Consider the following 20,010-nt stretch of genomic DNA (forward strand, 5'->3'; position numbering starts at 1 on the left):
AATGTTTTAAACAAGGTTTTTAAAGAGAACAGTTTATATAAACTATATTAGGGTTTGTGAGAAAATGAAAGAGGTAATTGTTCACATTCCAACAGTTTCAATATATAAACTATGTGACTATCAGCCATGAATAGCCCAGCTGTTAACAATTTTTGTTGCAGATAATAATCAAGTTACATGCAAAATAGCGTTCCTCCGACAGACATTAGACTACACCCTATGCTATATGGGATTCGAGACATTAAAAAAAATGGTTAGTTTAGTTTAAATAACCTTGGGAGAGAAAAAAGGAGACCTCCATTGCTGAATTTAACCATCTGATTTCAGGAATGTATTAAAGAGAGACATCTACAGCAGCCAAAAAAGATATTACTGACTGGGTCAACAGTAAATATTCTGCATACTACAATGAATGTTCTGCAGTTTTATCCCACACATGCATTGTGTTCCAATCTAAATTAATAAACAAATTTCACCCTGATTAAAGGCCAGTGGAAACTTAGAACAGGCTTCTGCTACAGAACAAGATGCAGAATTAACTTTGCAATCCTCAACGTATCAGCTTAATTCAACAGACCCTTTAAAAAAATGCTTTGCAACTGTATGTCAAATTTTGTGTATTTAGCTACATTAGAGAAGTAAAATCAAGATGCGTTATTATTTTTTTCTAACTTTCCAACAACATGTTCACAAACTACTGGAAGGAAGTTCCAAATATATCTCTTTTGCAATTATGTTCTCTTCAAAATTAGTAATTTGTTGTTTCTTTCACAATCCGAGACCCCAAAACAAATACCAACAAGTCTCTACAGTGTTTTTTTTTTGTTCTTCTTCTACTTCTTGAGGAAACACACAGGAGCTAATTTTAGCTGCCTGATCAAATTGACCCAGTCTTTAACCCTGGCAAACATTACCACAACACTCTTCCAATAGACAATAGTTTGCATACCAAGGGTATACTGGAAACAGATGTTCAAAAAGCATCAGGTCTGCTGGCTGGACAAAAGAAAAAGAAAAGAAATATTTCTTAAATGTTTGTGTGCTTTTTCTTCTTTATTGGAGAAATAAATAAGAGAAATGGGAGCTGTTGGAGGTGTAAACAGTTCCAATAAGTATCATCAGTCAAATAGATTTTGCAGAAATTCACTTGTCTGTTTTTGAAATTTTGTTGCACAACATTTCATTACAGTGAGACCACAATAACCAGGCTGCTGTGCCCCTATTAATTACTTGCTGTAATTGGTGACCTAATCCAGAAGCTATCTGTGCTACTGAAAGTAGCAAAATAATAAACAGTGACAGTGGGATGGACTGACATTCAGGCTGCTATACTGGAACATCTGTTAAACAAAGCTTATTTTAATCAAAACGTTCAAGCTGTATAAAATGGATTGTATACCCATACTTCTTCTGCCCTTAACAAACACAATAGGATAAAATAAAGACAAAAACAGTGGTAATAATAAAATAAATGTCTTTCCTTCTCTTTCAAGATATAATCTTGAAATATGCTTTATTTCTTTAATATGCTCTTGAAAAAAAACGGTTAAGTTTAAGCCAGTCAAGGTTATTTAGAGCAAACAAATATTTTAATGCATTCAATCCCATACATACAAAAATGAATGCTATTTCACATTTAGTTTAATTGTTACTAGGTTAGTTAACAAGTAAATAATCTATTAATAATCATGCATCAGGCACTTAGTTACAATAAGGTTATTTTTTTTGTTTTGCTTGTCTTTAATCACATTTTCATTTTTCATTACTGAACATGAACTTGTGAACTGATATGTCTTAAAATTTGAAAGAAGACCCCTCATTACTTAGTAAATGTACAAATTCAATTTACTTGAAAATGTAGAATATTAGTGATGAAGAATTTGTAATTTTATTTTAGGTTTATTATTTGAGGCTGATAAAGGTTCAGCCTAGGCTACTCTGGATTCCCGAGGACTGGCTTTTGTTGCTCAAGCCTGATGTGTTACTTATCCATCTGTGGGGCCTCATGCCATTTCTGCAGAACAAGTCCTGAAAATAAGGTTTCAGCCCACAAAAACCCTGGCATTGCAGAGGTGGCACTGTACATAAAGGACAGTTAACATACTCATGTTTGTAAGTTGATGTTCATCTACTGTCAATATACCTTTATTGTGTGGGCATTTATAAATATACTGTAAGGCTTGTTTTCTCCTTACATTTGTCCATTTTTTACTTGGTGTGTATCCCACTATGCATGTGTTTTTACTGTAAATGTCTGTCAATATTATGCTAATTGGAATGCTTTTGAAACACTGTGATCATTCAGTCATGCCAATACGGCGCCTCAACACTTTGAATTTGACTTGTGCAGATTTCCTGCTTTCCTGTTCTTTAGACCCAAAGTCTTCTTCCATGGTTGTATTTTTTTTTCTCATGGAAGTTTTTTGCCCCAATTGCACACATGCATGACGACTTTCACTTTATAATAAGTACTAACAGGAGATGTTACAACATCTTAAAACCTAATATATACAATACAGGCAACACCTTAGTTTTTTGTGTAAATTAAAAACAGTGTCTAAGCAATCTATGGATGTGCTATTAAACACATAAAAAATCATTAAATATTTCATAACACTAACCATATGATTCTGGCTGTGGTTAGAATTAAGGTTTTGTTCTTAATCAACACTAAACATTGCGTATAATAATATTTATCTCAGTCTTGTAATAGGTAAATAGAAATATGAGAAAATAAATTTTCCTTTATGAAGCATTATTAAATGCCTGTTATCTTCTCAGGAGTTAGAACAGTCAGAAAAAAAAGAAAAAAGTGTCTCTTCTGTGGACACTAAACACTTAAAGGCAGCACAGCCTTTTATACTGTATATGAAGTTGGCTGATCAAAGCTCCTACTGTAGGTAATAGAGATAGTGACCAAATAAGAGTGAGTGGCAGAAATGACTGACAGGAACCCTCTGCATGCGGTCACACACACTTGGGCTCCATTCCAGGAGAAAAAACGAGAGCTCATCGAAACTGGATGCAATTATCCAACACAGGCAGAACAACCCTGTAGCACTGAGTGCAAAACAACATACGGGCCTTCTGCTAATAGCACCTTGGAGGTTCGGCACAGATGGATGGAGGAGATGTTATCAGGGTGCCCAAGCCTGCTAAAAGGCGTGGCAGAGACGCGCACCAAAGCAAGCCGCGGTCTCTACTCAGCGTGCTTCTGTTGTGATCGGAGCTGCAAGCTCTTGGCAGCAAGTACATAGCTCCACCCCTGCATGGGAGAGAAAGCCTCTTGAATGCATAGCAGAGTGAGCCACTCCGGGCTTTACAAAATGCTCTGAACCAGTCACAGTGTTCGCTGTGACTGATACTGCCTAAAACAAAACTACCTTTTCCTGCACCACAGCTCCTTCACGGAGAAAACTGGAATACTTACATCATAACAACAAAAGCAGCTCTTTAAGAGCTATCAACATTTGTTCCCAAGGAGGAGACAGGTCTTGCATTTTTGCATTAGAGCATGAAATGAACAAAAAAACACAAAAGTCAAAACAAAACCTACCTCTAAAAATAGTTTTAAGAAAAGCATATAATGTTGGTTATATCTTCTCTAATGAAGATAAGCATGAAACCTAATTGTGTTGCTGATGAAGATTAAGGTCTCCCCAAGGTGAAATCTTTATATTTTCTCTAAGACGTTAAAAGATACGGTGTTGCTGTCAATCAGAATTCCACCCAATTCTGCATCCAAATACGGGCCAGTTACAGTAGGTGAAGTCCAGTGGACTACATCATGCTTGAAGCAGGATTATTTTAAAAGATGTGTGCCGTATGAATATCTGATACAGTATGTCCAAAAAAGCAAGCAGCTCCAATGCTGTGCGTGTTGAAAAGAACAGGCTCTTCCTCCTGCCCTGTCAAAACAGGTGCGGCTTCAGCGGGGATTATCTGTCCTCATCTCCACGTTTCTACCATTTGTCTTGCAAAGAATGTACTTATATAAAAGAAGAACAACCCGGTATCTTCACCTCCCAGCAGCAGCTGAGAAACAGGTCAGCTCCACTGGATCAGGGGATCAGTGCACGGTTACAGAACTCAATACTGCAAGAGATAAGAAGGAGTCAAAGTACCTCGGTGGGGCTTTGGAGGGTAGGAAAGGTAAACAAAGTCTCCAGTGTGAAAAATGACACCTTTGGTGGGAAGGTGTGTGTGCGTGTGCTGGGGAGGGGGGGAGGCGGGGGTCCCTATCGTATACCGCCTGCTGCTCATAGAAACTTGACATTCAGGCTTGCCCACAGAAGCAGGGGCACAGGATGGAGGCTCTCGAAGATGACATAGCAAAGGGGGGTCACGAATGGGCTGGCAGCTCCTGCAGCACCAGGCTCAGGCTGATCCACCACAGAGGGCAGAAAAACTGCTGGCGCCGCCAGGGCCGCAGGTCTGGGTCACTCCACAGCTGAACACACGAAATGCTATGCCACTGGGGGGCGGGGCAGAAGGCGAGGAGTGGTATGAGCGTCTGCAGCCATCAATCACGATGGCGAGAAGAGACGGGAGGCAGCCTCAAGCTGGCTTTTTCGCTGCCCCTGCCGATCCCTGGATTGACTTCGCTGTTAAGGGGGAGGCACTGCGACAATACTGAAGGCATCAAATATCTCCTCGGCCTGGAGAAGGAAAGCTTGTCTAAGAGGTGTCACGGTGAAACACGAGATGGGACATGCAGATGCGCCTGGGACAAAAGAGGAGTAATTCACAATTTACCGGCACGAGACAGAGAAGGCTGGAGAATGTTAAAAAACAAAGAAATACCACTTCAGGTGAGAGGCCCGTGAAATGTGATGCCCAACTGGAAACTTTTAAGCAAGGCAGCTAAGAGATGACTGGCTTTTCCGGTTAAAACTGAAGTCTCTTTGTCCTTACTACTTGAAAGGCAAACAAGATAATGTGTGTTTAAATAAGATGGCCACAAATTATGTGGATAAAAAGTGTTAATTAATTGTAGTAATCACACTTCATCTTTGACATTTTGTAAGAAACAAATGTGTGAGCTAAAGACGTACGTTAAGGTAGAGGATTGCTTGAGTATGATTCCAATTTTCCTATGTCGTTTTAGTTATGGTGTCCTTACTCATTGTCATTGCTTTATTCATTTTTCATGCACTTGTTCTGTTCACGTTGAAGAGTCTGAACAAGCGCAGTCTCCAAGTGGCTGAATACAGTATGTTGACAATTCTTGGACATGATTATAATTTGAGTGCTGATATGAATTGTACTAAAACATCAGACACAGAGGCATATAAAATAATGACAATTTTAGCACAGCTCTTTTCCTCAGAGAAAATGCTTTTAAGAATGTTGATTAATTAGATATCTTTTATGTTTTAAGAGAAACAATAGATTATTAGACTTTAAAATTCATATAATACCTACAGGGCTTCGAAAAAAAATGGTATCTCTCAAGTACATTTATTTCCTTTTCATATTAATTAACCGCCTTAAAAATGAATTTTGTGTGGTAATCATTTTTACTGTTTTAAGTAACAAAATTAATTACCCTCTCTAATTTCCCAGCAAATCAGCTTTTCCAAAGTTAGACAGCCTGCCATCAAAGGCACCTGCACTCTCACAGGCTGAGGGATGTGGACTGAGGCTGGTTCCCATGGACTGAGTGCACCTCCTAAGGTAGGACAGAGATCTACAGTACGCACTGCAGCTCCACCCTCTAAGACTAGGAAGCCAGCTAACACATGCTGCTCTGACTTTGCATGAATAAGATCTCAAGACGTATCAAGAAGGGGGGACATCGTTCAGGGTTTTGGTTTCCTGTGAACAACTGCAAACAGTCCTTGCCAAGCAAAATTTATGGTCTTTCCTTACATTTCTGGGTGCCAGTAAATGGATGTTTTCTACAGTGGTGGAGGGCAGATTTAAGACATAGCAGTGTTGGCAGATAAGGGTCTTGGTGGATGTAAAAAACACTTCTAATATCACTTTTAGATTTCCAGTTATGATCAAGGAGTATTTCCTAAGACATGGGCATAATCTTGCCCAAAGAATTTAATTAGTGAACAATCATTTCCTCAGTATCTTTTCGCCACTGAGAGATAGGAATCATTGGACCCCAATTAAAAGTCTCTGTATTCCACACAGGAGACTGAATGTCAGAGATTAATGTTACCTCTAGGCTTATGCACATGGCAAATATGTTTTAAATCTAAAACAATGTGCACAGAAATACTTTTTTTAATTCAGTGCCTGATCTACATTTCCATATTCGTATTATACAAATTATCTTTATAAGCATTTTAAATGTATGAGACTGCAAAATTTTATGTCGTATGTCCTGCGTTGTTGTCATAAACATTAAATAATAATTTATTATTTTCTGGACACTCCACTCAAAGCGCTCTACAGATAATGGGGAATCCCCTCCACCACCACCAGTGTGCCACCTGGATGATGTGACAGAACTCAGAGTGCACCAGAACTCTGACCACACACCAGCTCTCAGTGGGAAGGAGAATACAGTGATGAAGCCAATTCATAGATGGGGATTATTAGGAGGCCATGGTTGGTAAAGGCCAGGATGCTGGGGTAACACTACCATTGTTTTTGAGAAACTCCCTGGGATTTTTAATGACCACAGAGAGTCAGGACCTTGGTTTTACATCTCATCCGAAGGACTGCGCCTTTTTACAGTATAGTGTTCTTATCATTATACTGGGGCATTAGGACCCACATTTCCTTTACCTGCAACCTAATAAAATGACAAAAGAGCATCAAAACTAGAAAATTACAAGTGAAGCTTTGAATACTTAAAGAGGAAGACCCAGCCTTCCACATTTCATGATGACCCAGTGAAAAAGTATTGTAGAATTTAAATACAATCATCACGTTCTTTCGCAAGACAGCAAAAGTATCAATTTTGTCAATGGTGGTCAAGTAGTTGTCTTGGCATACATAGGAACCGCTACTTCACAATATGTCAATTGCAGATTACAATTATAAAGATATATCCGTATTAGAATTGCATTTATGTAAGTATTACATGTAGTAATACTACAAAGTTTTAGTAATCTATTATAGCAATTGCACTATCACTTCAACAATGTCAACCAATTCACAAACCATACATTTATAGGAGAGCATTAAGTGACTCATGGTGGTTTTGTTTTGTTTAATGTAGCAACTTGTCTTGAACAGTTTTGAAATAAAACCTATCCTAAGTTCTAATCAGCCAACTAGTTTCAGAGAAGAAGCTATTTGGAAGTTTTTTGCCAGACCATGTGATCACTAGATTGGTGCTAAACATACAGTATGTACAGTATATCTTTAACACAACATGATACTCTTTATCAGACTTTCTATATTACAACTGGTTTTGCTGAACAAAAAGTTATAAAATTCCTGACATTATGTGAAAAATTCAATATGGTGGTTGAGCTCTTAGACCTACTGTATTAGCTTCATTTTCATCCAGAAACAACCTCCTTTATGCCTTTAAAATTCTGCCAAGTTTCATGATTCTTTGTCCAGAACTTTCACTTTTATGAGCATTTGGAAAGTCCCGCAGAAACACAACAATTTTGAGAGTTGCCCAATAGTTTAGTTGCTCGGTCCCCTAACAATCCGAACAAGGACAATAGATTTCCTGTTTGGAAGACTAATAATCAGAACTTTCTCTAAGAGTCACGATAGTCACACATTAGACCTTGTGCAAGGTTTTATCATTGCATGCAAAAACATTTCCTTAGGATTTGGGTTTGAATTGGTTTTCTCTTATTTATACTGTCATTACATTACTTTTTTTGTACACAATGGCTGGTGTACTGTTTCTCAGAAAACAAATTGTATATTTAATCTGTCATCTGAATTTACATAGGGCATGAAATTTGGAGAAATTGTAATAGAAGGCAGCACTGTTCTTTTGCCCTACTTCACACAGCTGCATGAAGTCCTTTAGGCAGAACTTCATTTGTCAGATACCAATGGGAACTAACACGTTAAATCAGTGCCATGTACCCTGGCAGAAAGACAGAGCTCTTTTATTCCTACAGCTCTAGCGAATGCCTTGCTGTTGGAGCTTGAGGAGAACAGAACAAGGTCGGAACTTCATGCTTAAGAAACACGTAGACTTTAACATTCTCCTTACCTGTAGGGCTCCAATTATACTCCATGAAACTCGACATTCTAAGGCAGCTGCATGAAAACAACTCACATTTGTTACAGAGGCCAAGTTCTAATTACATGGATGATGAGAAATCAGGTTCAACTGACGTGTCTTATTTGATTCCAGAAATGTTACTGGAGCTGATCTTCTGGTATAAATTTTAAGTAAAATTCTAGAAGGGGCCAGGAAAAAAAACTGGCCCCCATGCTTCGTAATAATCACTATTAACGCTGTCTGTAGTAGTACTTCTACTGACAGTCTATAAAGAATCACTGTAATACATGAAACTGCACTTTGATTTGCTGCTTTCCATCTTCTTGACCCACATGGGCTTTCCATGCTGAATTTTTACAGCCCCTTGAGACAGTGAGAAGGTTACAGCTGTGTTAGAGGGAACAGGTTAGGAGTGCTATGCAGTCACTGCTTTTGGGTTTGTTCTACACTTTTTTAGTGCCGTTATCCAGATATCTGGAGAACTACAGTGGTCATAACTCAGTGCTGTGCCTCTCACTCAGTTCTTCATTCCTAGTTTCCTCATTATATAAAATGAAAGCATGTCTGTCACATAAACATTTCTAAATGGTGCTACGCTCGATTTTACCCCTTGAATTCTTCCACATGGGTCCATTCATACAGAAGTACTCTAAAATACGTTGGGTTGTTTCTCTCTCTCTATATATATATATCTTTGGTTATTATCCAAATTCAGACTGGTTATTTTTATATTTTAGGTATATATATATACAGTATAAAGGTTACTGAAGAGTGGTTTTATTGTTTTAAGGAATCAAAACAGTTCGCCCACATTCAAAAGCTCACTTGGCCCACCATTGTTTAAATAAAACACTTTCTTTAGAACAGAAATGAAATGCATATCACAGAACTCCTTGCTTTGCTCTGAGAATTTTATTTAATATGTTGTTTTTTCCATCGGATTTTGCTCCTACCATCCTATAAAAATTAACACTTACAAACTTTAAACAAATATTTAATAAAACACAGAGTCCAATATACACTTATTTTAAATAAATGCAGGTTCACTGCAAAAACGCAGTGGCCACCAGTAAAAACTTCAGTCTTCAATCAACACAAAAAGTATAATCTGCTGTATGAAACAAACCAAAACTACTTCATGAGTTTGTCACCGTTTGCAATGCTAACAACAACAACAACAACTACAACTACTACTACTACTACTAGTAGTAGTAGTCTCCTCTTTACAAGTGCAGCACCTGTATCACATAAATCTACCATTTTAAAACTGCAGTTTTAATAACCATCACAGAAGAAAAGGTAAATGAAAAAGAATGGCTACTGCAGAGCGCTATAATGAGAGCCAGCTGTAAACAGATGTGCACATCCCTGGAGGAGCATATCGTTAAGAGCTCTGCACCACGGAAAGGCTGGCAGGCACATACTGTAATAAATCTGGGACAGAGAGTTTGATTTAATTTGGAATGGGCTGAAACAAGCAAATTACCTTTTGATTAGTGAAAAATTATTCTTACATACAGCACGCATTATGTCTGCTCTCTGCACAGTTGTTCAGCAGCTTTCAAATTGGAAAAGGTAGGCACAATTCAGGCTTATCTCCTGAGTTTGTTCCAGTACACATGGGCTTTTCTTGACTATTTACAAAAAGCTTAAAGTGCTGCACATTTTCTGTGCATCTTTTATAATAAAGCTGAGTATTGCAAAGGGTTAGTTCATTATGATGTACATTATCTTATTTGTTTCCATACAATCAAGATCTGTATAAAAAAACAAATGCCGACCCAACTGGGTGACTGGGGCAAAAATACTGTGAAGGATCCATCAGAACATGTTGTTAAGATGTGGCACTGAACCAAACAAAAAAAAAATGGCTAATCCAATGTTTGGTTTGCTCAGAAGAAAACGTATACAGAACAGTTAGAAAGAAAGTTCTAGTGTGTAAGAAGATTTGGTTTAATTCAGTTTGGACAGTAAGGGTAAGAAGAAAGGCAACAAGTCGACATTTTCTGGTGCTCAAAGAACAGAAATGCAAACTATCATGGAAGTTTTATCCTTGACTGAAAAGTAGTTTGATCTCCTTTGGCATAAAACCTTGGGATAAAAATCACACCAAAAGAGAAGGCACTCTCGCAAGTGGCATGAACGTAGTTTACTCTTGTCACATTCTAGGAAAATAAAAAAAAGACTTGAGGAAAATAAGGAATGGAGCCTTGTATGACAAATTAAGCACTGAAGGATGTAATACAACACACTATTAATAATGTTCTTTAATCACAAGGTATAGGAGAGAAGCGTTTGAGTGCATGAGCAATGGATCCCGATGTGACAGAGGTTGAAGGGTTAAAAATTAGAAGCTGTCCTCGGCAGATTGTGCTGAAACCTTCCTGTTGGGAGTTCCTTTGAGAATGAGTGGGAAAGGAACAGTATAAATAGCTGCAGAATTTTTTTTTGCACTTTCCCACAGGTCTGGGCAGGATCTCCAGTTTAGCTCAGAAAGGGCGACCTGAATCCAAAGAAGACTTTGGAAACTGGGGGCCCCACACAAAGAGGAAACCGGAGGGGCTGAGATGCAGAGCCTCGTTGAAACCATACTCCAGAGTCCCTCATTGCACTCATGTTCTCTTTTTGCCTTCTCTGACCCAAACCCTCAGAGCGGGCTGCTGACTGTGTGGGCCTCATACAGACGGAAGAAAACAACTGAGGAATTAGTGGCGCAGACTTGCATTTCCATTACTTATTAAAAAATAAAGCACACGCAAAGTATTCAATACTTGAACTTTACTTGAGTGCATTCCTTCATTACTGTACCGCTAACAATGCTGTACTGTTATTCTGACAGGGCTATTTAATATGTTTTGAAACATGAAATGTTTCATATTGTGTTTTACTCATTTGCTTGCATGACGATCTGCTATTAAATATCTGTTATGCTGATGGATACATCGCAGTTCCCATGAGGAATTTTATTGGGCATAGTAATTTCCCTTTTTCATCTTCTCCTGCGGTGGGATGCTGAAGTACCCTAGTCTGAGGAATGCTCAGAGAGTTCACAGGATAAAAGCCACAACTTCCTGCAGACACAGGAAGCAGTTATTTAAAACTGCTATACTTTTATAGTGAAATCTCTGAACTGCATTTTCTCAAGTATTAAAAAAAAAACTAATTACAACAAACAAAAGACTACAAAGAAAGAAGAGATATAAAAAACTAAACCTAAATTAAATATTTATAGTCATGGACTGGCAATATAGATTTCTGATGATATAATTTTTAACACAGGGTCTAGAAAACACTTAAAAGCTTTATGTGTAAGGAGAAAAATAACACCGTTTGTTCTTTTCGCTTTTTTGTAATACCTTAGGTCATTTTAATAAAATGCAGATTTGGGAATTTCCCACAGGGAGTGTGACCCTTCTGATATCCAAATTTGCTCATTGATGTTGAACATCCTATAAAGCATAAGCTTCTACAGGTATTTGACATTTATAACAAACACCATTTGACTTCACTACGTGTCCAAGCACATTAATTCAGATTTATGACATCCAGAGAGCAAAAGGAATGGCCAAATACAGCAAAGCTATCCACTTCACATTATCATTACTTGTTACACTCGAAATGTAACAGAGAGATTGTGTGCATGTGTTTCTCTCTTCCACAACTATGTTAAACGATAGTAAACCACCTACAATTACAAGGCTGATCCCTAACCCCTAAAAGGTGGTAATCCAAAATGGGTTGTAAACTGTCAGACCTATTTCCCTCAGGTGAAATATATCTTGGGCTCAATTATGAGTCATTCAACATGGTGTACGTACTGAACCTGGCTCAGGCACATTTGACATTTCACCTCTGCCCCGTAAATATTTACCAGCTATTAAACTGGTCATGTATTATTATCCAATCAAACACATGACTTAAAAGACTATGCAAGGTAATCTGAAAATAAGAAAGAGGTGGGCTGGGGACTCGTGAAAATGGCCACAAAATAAAAGAGTAGGTTCTTCTTTTTCTTTCCTTTCACCGGGGAACAATATTTGTTTTCCATAAGGTACTAAAGATATAAGGGCGTGAACTAGCTTCAAACAAAGCAGCATTCTCAGCAATATTCAAAAAAGTGACTAAAACCAGTGACCGGGTACAAGTGAAATATACAGAATTAGTTTTGTACTGGTGAATGAGACGTTCAGTGCTGGTCACTGAAATTGCTGATCGTCAGAACATGAGGAGATTTTCCAAAAGAAATAAGTGCAGCTGCTGCTCACTTACTCTGAAGGGCTATAACTTGCATATTACATACGTCCATCCAAAAAAGGATGTTAGTTGCCTTGTCATGTTTTCTAAAGACGTACGCCAATCAATGCTACCTCTAATGCTAACCACTAATTTTTAATGGCCCGTGTGTGGAAAAACTTCAAGTTGCGCGAATTTTTTCCCCAGTGACAAAAACTTGTGCGCACTAAATTGAGTGTTTGTAAAATTGTAAACCTGAAATTATTTTGTATTAATATAGTCATTCTCATAGAAGCATAGCGATCCAAAAGACCAGGGCAGCGATTCCACGAGCCCAGTCATAGAGACTGAGTGTCGAGCGAGCAGGAGCAGGGAGGTACGAGACTAGGAGAGCAGAGGTATTGATGATCCAGCAGCAGCAATAATGCACACACCCAAGGTGGGCCTCTCGCAGCCTGTCTCGTGGTCAGTTTATTGTCTCGTGGTTTGTTTTATTATTATCATATCTTTTTGAGAATTTAATTTTTTGTGCGCAGTTCAATTTCCTATGTGCACTGCTTTCATAACCTATGCGCGTATGCACATGCGCACAGCTTAGAGGGAACATTGATGCCATTCCTTTTTATAAGTCAACATTGGATTTTCAGCACAATCAATACTTGAAGCCAAATCCTTTACCACACATAAAAGTGGAGGAAAGTCCTCGGCTCAGAGAACACAGGTTAAGTAGTTCACACAGCACGAAAACCACCTTCTGTTGTTAAAGAGTTACAGGAATGCTAACCTGAATATTTCAGAGAGAGACACACGTACCACTAAAGCAGAAAGATTCCCCTTCTACTATTTTCAGATATTCACTTCAGATATTCTTTCGTCACCTCCACAGCCTCAGCTAGTAAGGGTGTCAAAGGCAGAAAAAGAAAGTTCCTGGAAACAGTAGTTCTTTAACTAAAGGAATAAAATATTCCAGTATCACCTGACGGGAATGTTTTCTTTTCTTTTTTTTTTGCAAAATGGACTTTGGAATACACATCCATGCACCTGTTAATCCTGCCTCAGGGCAAACAGCTACAGACTCCTCAGCTATTTCCTCTGCTCAGGGGGAACCGAGAAACACGTGAGCCCACAGGATTTGCGTCTTCAAGGCCCCGGGATTCACTGACTCCAGGACTGGACACAGGGGTCAGGCTTGGAGGCTCATACGCTCAGAAACAAAGACCTGGGAGCAAAGGCTCCTCGCCGGGCAAGAGTTCACTTCATTTATCTACGCAATCTATTCCAGACATGGTAAATGACAGGTTATTGGATCCAGACCTGACACGGCTTTGTATATATTACATTACCACGACCAGCCTCACTTAAGCATCATTACCTTCTCCTCAGAAATATAGTTATTACACAGAGCTGCTCACAGAGGGTGCTTTTCCCAGCTGGCACTCAACTGGCTTTTGTTCTGCCCTGCTCCTCTCCTAATTCCTCTTTCTGCTGTGGGAATTATTAAGCATAACAAGCCGACATGCCTGCTGCAGAACACCCAAGTTGCTTCCACTCAAAGGGATTTTCAGGAGCATATGAAAAACACAGAGCAATCCCCGAGAAGAAATAACCATGCACAACCACGAATGTGGTGGTGAGCAGGCGGACTATGCTCTGCGGAAGCATATGCATTAGTCACTGGCACAACTTAGTAGAGCTGCCACAGAAAATCAAGGTCTAAACCTGGACACCTGCACCTTAAAATGTCTTCTTTTGCCCTTTCTTATTTACTATTTCAACCATTTGCCAAGCCTTCCAAACACAGGAGCTTGTATAGTTATACAGTATTTGTCTGCTCTTTGTTATTGACTAAGGATTCTGCTTATTTCAGCACCTAGATTACGCTGATAAAGACAAGTGGTAAGCACGAGCTGGACTGTGGTAACTATACATCCTTCAAATGACAAACTGGAAATGGCCTGTCTGTTGGATGGCGCCCTCTCTTGTTCCTACTCTTCCATCAGAAAGGTTAAGACATGATGGAGCTGCTTACCGAGCTTAACAATACCTCCAAGAATCGGAAAAGGAAAGATTTCCCCCAAAAATGATAATACGCAACTCAGTCCGCATCTTACAAACCAGATTCTCCTGGAAAGCAGCATTAAAAGGCTCAATGCACCATCATTCACCCCACTCTCATGGACTTAGACTGTATGTAGTGCCTATCACGATCACAGGGGATCAGTATTATTTCATCATCTGCTAGGTCCCAATTTAGATAACCCAGCATGAGAAATATTAGACTGCAATCCAGACACATGCCTATGGACGCTGGTGAATTACAAGAAAATTATTTTATGAAATGACGCCACACTTGCAGCTCAGATAGCTCTGCCTCCTTGTAATTTACTGCTCCTAAGCCACGTATCCTTTTTATGTTGTACGAACAGGAGAAGCTTCTCCCCCAGCTGTGTGGTGTAATCAGATTGCGCATGTTGCTATTTTCTGACGAGCGAGCAATGCGATGGCAAATGGGAATATAGATGTCTCGTGCAACCCTGTCACCTGCCAACACAAGGTCAGGGAGGCAAATCCAGCAGAGACTGGAAACACATTCGACCAGGGGGACCTGCTACCCCACAGTCTGGAGAGCTGGTGTATTGTTAAGCAAAATTACATGCTGCAGATGCAACAGCTGCTTAACGGAATATCAAGGCGGAATTGCTTGGCTTGTGAGACACTCTAAATATGCAGAGCCCTCATGCTGAAAAGAGAGCAGGAAGCTCCAAACCACGACATGTCTCAGATGAACGTGCTCGGGTGTCACTAGCTGCTACGTGGGGCAGGGCGGTTACACTAAGGTCATGATCCGATGCCATCACACGCAAAGCACAGATTCTCCAGAATTGATTTTTAAAATGGTTAAAACAAAAAAAGAATGTTTTAACAGAATCATGCTATTTCACAAGAAACATTAATAGCTGCATTTTTTTTATCTCTGGTATCCTTTTCTAAAAGGGGGGTTTAAGAACATGGTTCTGACATTTTCTTAAGGTAACATAAGAAAGCAACAACAATAATCAGAAATTATTGCAAGAGAATCTGAAGACTATTTGGGTCATGTTTCTATTAGTGTCTTATATTTATTTCCAGAAAAAAGTGTAGCACTTTTATCTGTAGTTATACTTCAGTTTTTCAATATTGAGTTTTTATTGCTCAATATTGTGTGGAAACTTGTAAGAGTCAGAGGCAGCCGTCGCAGAAGTCAGAGGTTCTCAATGACAGTGAGAACTATTGAGTAGTTAGGACTCCCAGGTGATGAGTTACTGTGTAAGCACTGATGAGGAAGGCAACTAATTCAAAAAGGCCTTTTCCACACTGAGGTGAACCGCTGCAGCAGACCTGCAATGCAATGTGGTTTCACCCTCTGAAGGGTTTTTCTGTTTCCTACACCATGTTTCCTGGAGACGTCGGCATAGGCATGTTGACATGGTTGCGTTCCTGTGTATTCTGTTTGTTTGTGTAGCTTGCGTGTTATTTTGTCTGACAGGCTCCTTTATTTTCGATTTCATAACAGGAAACCCAACATATTTCAACAGGACTGAAGCACAAAGTGCCGAAAGGCACTAGATTTGAGGTAATTGCGTTATGTCTAAGTCAGATTCAGCACTGCCTCCTGCCTTCCAGCACAATCACTGGGTGTCTTGCACAATGGAATGTTTATAATTCCGCTAAGCTTACACACAACTATGGAGTCACAAAATAAATGCTTTTCTGACACTGTTTACATACAAATGCAGCAAATTATAGTCTTCACACTTGTTTTTAAAACTCTTGTTCGATTTCCTGAGAATCATACTTAGCTTACTTTGTGTTGGTAACACATCAAACCCTGGATTATTTTATGAAGTGCTACAATGCATAAAATATTGCACATCTAGATACTACAAAGCAAATTTTACACTTTGTTTTAAATATAAAAACATATCCCTTTCAGGGATTTCCCTTTATAAAGTTGGGGATATAAGGACTCAGCATTTGAAGACAATCTGGAGGAAGTGAAGGAGTGCATAATGAGGAAAAACAAGTTTGCAAAGGAAGACAAAACTGAGGAGTGCCTTTCAGAAGATTAGAAACACTCCTTACCCCCTCCCATCTTCAAACTGGCCAAAGTTAAAAACCAACAAATAAATACCGCGTAGGTTAGAGAGGTGCGACCATATTCTAGCTCTGTTCGGTCACATACCAGTAGAAAGCTTTCACCATGTGCAGTCACCGATGATATTCTGCCTCCATTAACCCAGAACAGACAAGACCCCAAAACAGGCATGAGATGATTTAACAGACAAGCCTACACTGAAGCTTAAGCTGCAACTTGTGTCCTTCTGCTTGACTCCATTAGTCATGGTCAGTGTGCTTGGGTTTGAAATCTCTCCTTGTTCCACTGTCATCACATTGCCAGCATGGACGATGGAACACCTTCTTGCTGAATATGGCTCACTTCTTTTTCCTAGTTATTTATCTGGGTATAGTTTCAAATAGCAATTGAACACAAATGTTTTTATCACAATGCCCTCTCTTTTCAGATCCAATTGGCTTTTAGCAGTAACATTATACTGCATTCAAATGAATGGTTCCAGCCCGCAAAATACTTCTTCCATTTTCCAAATATAACCTGTCACACTGAATAGAAATTGACAGATTTATTTTGATTGAAAAGCTTTAAATTGTCCCGGGACTATATAATATATGCATTATCTATAATTACATTATACTGTAGCAATTACTTGGTGATCAAATATTTGAAATCCTTCCTTTTAGATTCTGCAGAGCCAAAAGCAAAAATGACAAACGTTATTTTGTGATAACTAAATATATATATAAAACAAATATGTGGTCTTAAAAATAATCCTGTAACTACTGCCTCTTTTATAGTTACAGTATAATGGCAACATATTTTCATTCTCCTTCTTTACAGGGGTTAAATATCTTAAACTAGTCAAGACTGAGTCATAAATGCCCTGCAGCTCTGTGCTCAGTCCTAGGATGTCTTACCTCAGAGCCCCTCCATTTACCTATATCCAAGCATGTCATTTAAAAGGGGCGCTTAGTACACTCAAAGATTTAAAATACTTTAAAGTGAATCATCCTGGAATAGCACATGCATATGCATTAAATAAATTAATTTTAGAATTCGGTACATGGATGTGAACTTCAATAATGATCGATAGCGAGTTCTTCCGCATGGTCGGAAAAAAAGGAACTGGGTTAAAAAACATGCAAGACCTTTCTTTTTGGGCCTCGCATTTCTCGTTTTGAAAAACATAACCTTTTTTTGCCTGTGTAACATTAAAAAAATATATATCTACATTGGCACTGGTTGAGTTGCATGTTTTAACTTCTCTTTAGGGTAATTCTTTGAAAGGCAACTGCTGTTTTGGCAGTGGAAACTGAGTATTTGTAGCAGCGATTTTAAATTTTAAGCCTATCTTAGAAGGTTTTCAATGGGTCCGATCAACAAGGATAAAAAAAAAAGAAGTCTGGTTAATAGGTTTGTCCTTTAAATCACGATGTGTGTGAATTGTGGTCTGGTGTGGCGTGAGCTGGAGGGCAGCAGCTCGTTGGCAGTGATTAATTGACCTACATGCTTTCACATGATCCTCTTTAACATTTAGACATAGCACTCACCTTCGAGAGTGAAGAGTGGATGATGACAGTGTGTCACAGAAACGACGAGAGTCATATACACTTGCAACCTTTTTTCTCAAGCCTTTGTGATCCAAACATTTATTTACCCATTTGAAAGCTTAAGAACTTAGGCTTGAGGTCTTTTTTTTTAAAATGTTTTTCTTTGTAAAGTTGATTTTCAAGATCAGGTTAGACAAATAAAGCTGAAAAATATTACAAAGTGAAGCTGGAAGTTAATCTTTTTTATATCACAGGTACGGGTGTTGTGGTCAACTATGTTAACAAACTAATTAAAAGTTAAATAACTTTTCAGGATCCTGCATCATAAAATGTTATTAAGGTGAATGTTTCAAATTGTGTGCTCAAGATTTTGCCAGACCTGCAAAACCTGTTTCTATGAAAATGGTCAGAGATGCGAATGCAAGGACTTCTTTTTCGCCCTTGCTGATCGACAGGCTCCCTGTTGGGTCCTGTTAAATCCGTGTCAGAACTCTTGAATGCTGAAGGAAGGACCTCTTCCACCTCCGCCATCGGTTTCGGCCGAAGTCCTAGAGGTGTGATAAATGGAAGCAAGTACTGAACTCCAAAAGCTGTCGGACTACTGGTAGATGACAGTTCGTGAAAGAAGATGCCCACCCAGAGGAATAAAGTTGTTTAAAAATGAACACCATTTAATTTTTCCCCGTCCCCCAATTTGACACAGCGCTATAACTAACCTATTCTGCTGAGGATGTCTAGCTGACTTTCTGAAGTGCCTGAAAACCCTTCTCAAACATCTACATCTGTACATTCACCAGTTGGGCAGGATTTGCTGAAGCAGCTCAGGAAGATGTGGAATTTGCATCCAAGGAATTTAACGTTAGAATTGTATAATGCACCAGTCAGATGCAAGTTAGAAACCATTTTACTAGCTGGTCACACAGAATTGTGCATGCATAGTTTTAATCATATTACAGATGTGCTCAAGATTCAGTTGGACAGGAGCGGCCAAATACTGTACATTCCTGGGCCTCAAGGTCAGTTTAACTCTGACAGGCCGAAAGAACTGGATGTTTTTAGTCTTGAACAGGGAAGATCACGAAGGGACCCTGATTCAACACGCAAGCGTATTGCAAAGTTAGCCCTCTGGAGTTCTTCAGAGTACCGTATGCGCGGTGACACAAGAACGCGAGGACACGGGTCGAACTACGGGGGAGTGCAGGTCCATCTCGAATAAGGAGTCCCTTCTTCACAAGCCAGGTGAAGGGGGTCAGGAACATACCACCCAGCCAAGCCGCTGAAGCGGATACCCTGGGTTCTTTCGAGAAATGGGTGGAAGAGAATCTCGGACCACCTACAGAAGCTACCAGCCGCCAGCCAAGCTTGATGGGCTGAACGGCCACTTCTCATTTCTAATCATTCTTCAGAGAAGGAAGCACACACCCATTTGCCTTACGTATAGATTACACCTCCCCTTACACGGGATTTTTTGCTCCGTCTGTAGCCCCTGATGGAGGCTGATGGCATTTTGCCTCCCGAGTGTTAACAGTGATGTTCTATGCTGTGAACGCGCTTGAATTATCCTGTCACATCACATAAAAGAGCTGATATAAGACCATCTATGCGTATGACAAAGGATTCTTTTAACTATAGACTGCAGTCTTACGACACAGTAACCAGGTAAAACTGGTATTTCCAAAGGACCTTTGATTTCAGTAAGTCACCTGTTTTTTGTAGTGATAGCTTGAGTAAAACTAATAACATGAGAAATATTTTAAAAATATGAAACATGTCATTATATATAAATAATATTTATAATTTCTCTCTATTATTATATTTATATATAAATAATATTCAGAATCTCTATTATTATATTTATACGTGATTATCTTTGGGATTTTAAGTGCTAAGTAGACATAGCTATATACGTAATGCTAAAAGGTCCCTTCAATAAATAATAATGGAACTCTTTTTTC

At 39.0% G+C, this 20,010-nt stretch overlaps 1 protein-coding gene and 1 long non-coding RNA gene across 2 annotated transcripts in view; one reads left to right on the forward strand and one right to left on the reverse strand.

The window, feature by feature from the left end:
- gmds (GDP-mannose 4,6-dehydratase) overlaps positions 1-20,010 on the reverse strand; it is a 302,854-nt gene that overhangs the window by 98,102 nt on the left and 184,742 nt on the right. The window lies entirely within an intron of this gene.
- LOC107078276 (uncharacterized) lies at positions 4,312-10,934 on the forward strand. The gene is made up of 3 exons (XR_001479214.2): positions 4,312-4,811; positions 5,566-5,676; positions 10,623-10,934. It is a non-coding gene; the product is annotated as an uncharacterized lncRNA (long non-coding RNA).

Source organism: Lepisosteus oculatus, chromosome 6, assembly GCF_040954835.1.
Source record: "Lepisosteus oculatus isolate fLepOcu1 chromosome 6, fLepOcu1.hap2, whole genome shotgun sequence".
Taxonomy (NCBI): domain Eukaryota; kingdom Metazoa; phylum Chordata; class Actinopteri; order Semionotiformes; family Lepisosteidae; genus Lepisosteus; species Lepisosteus oculatus.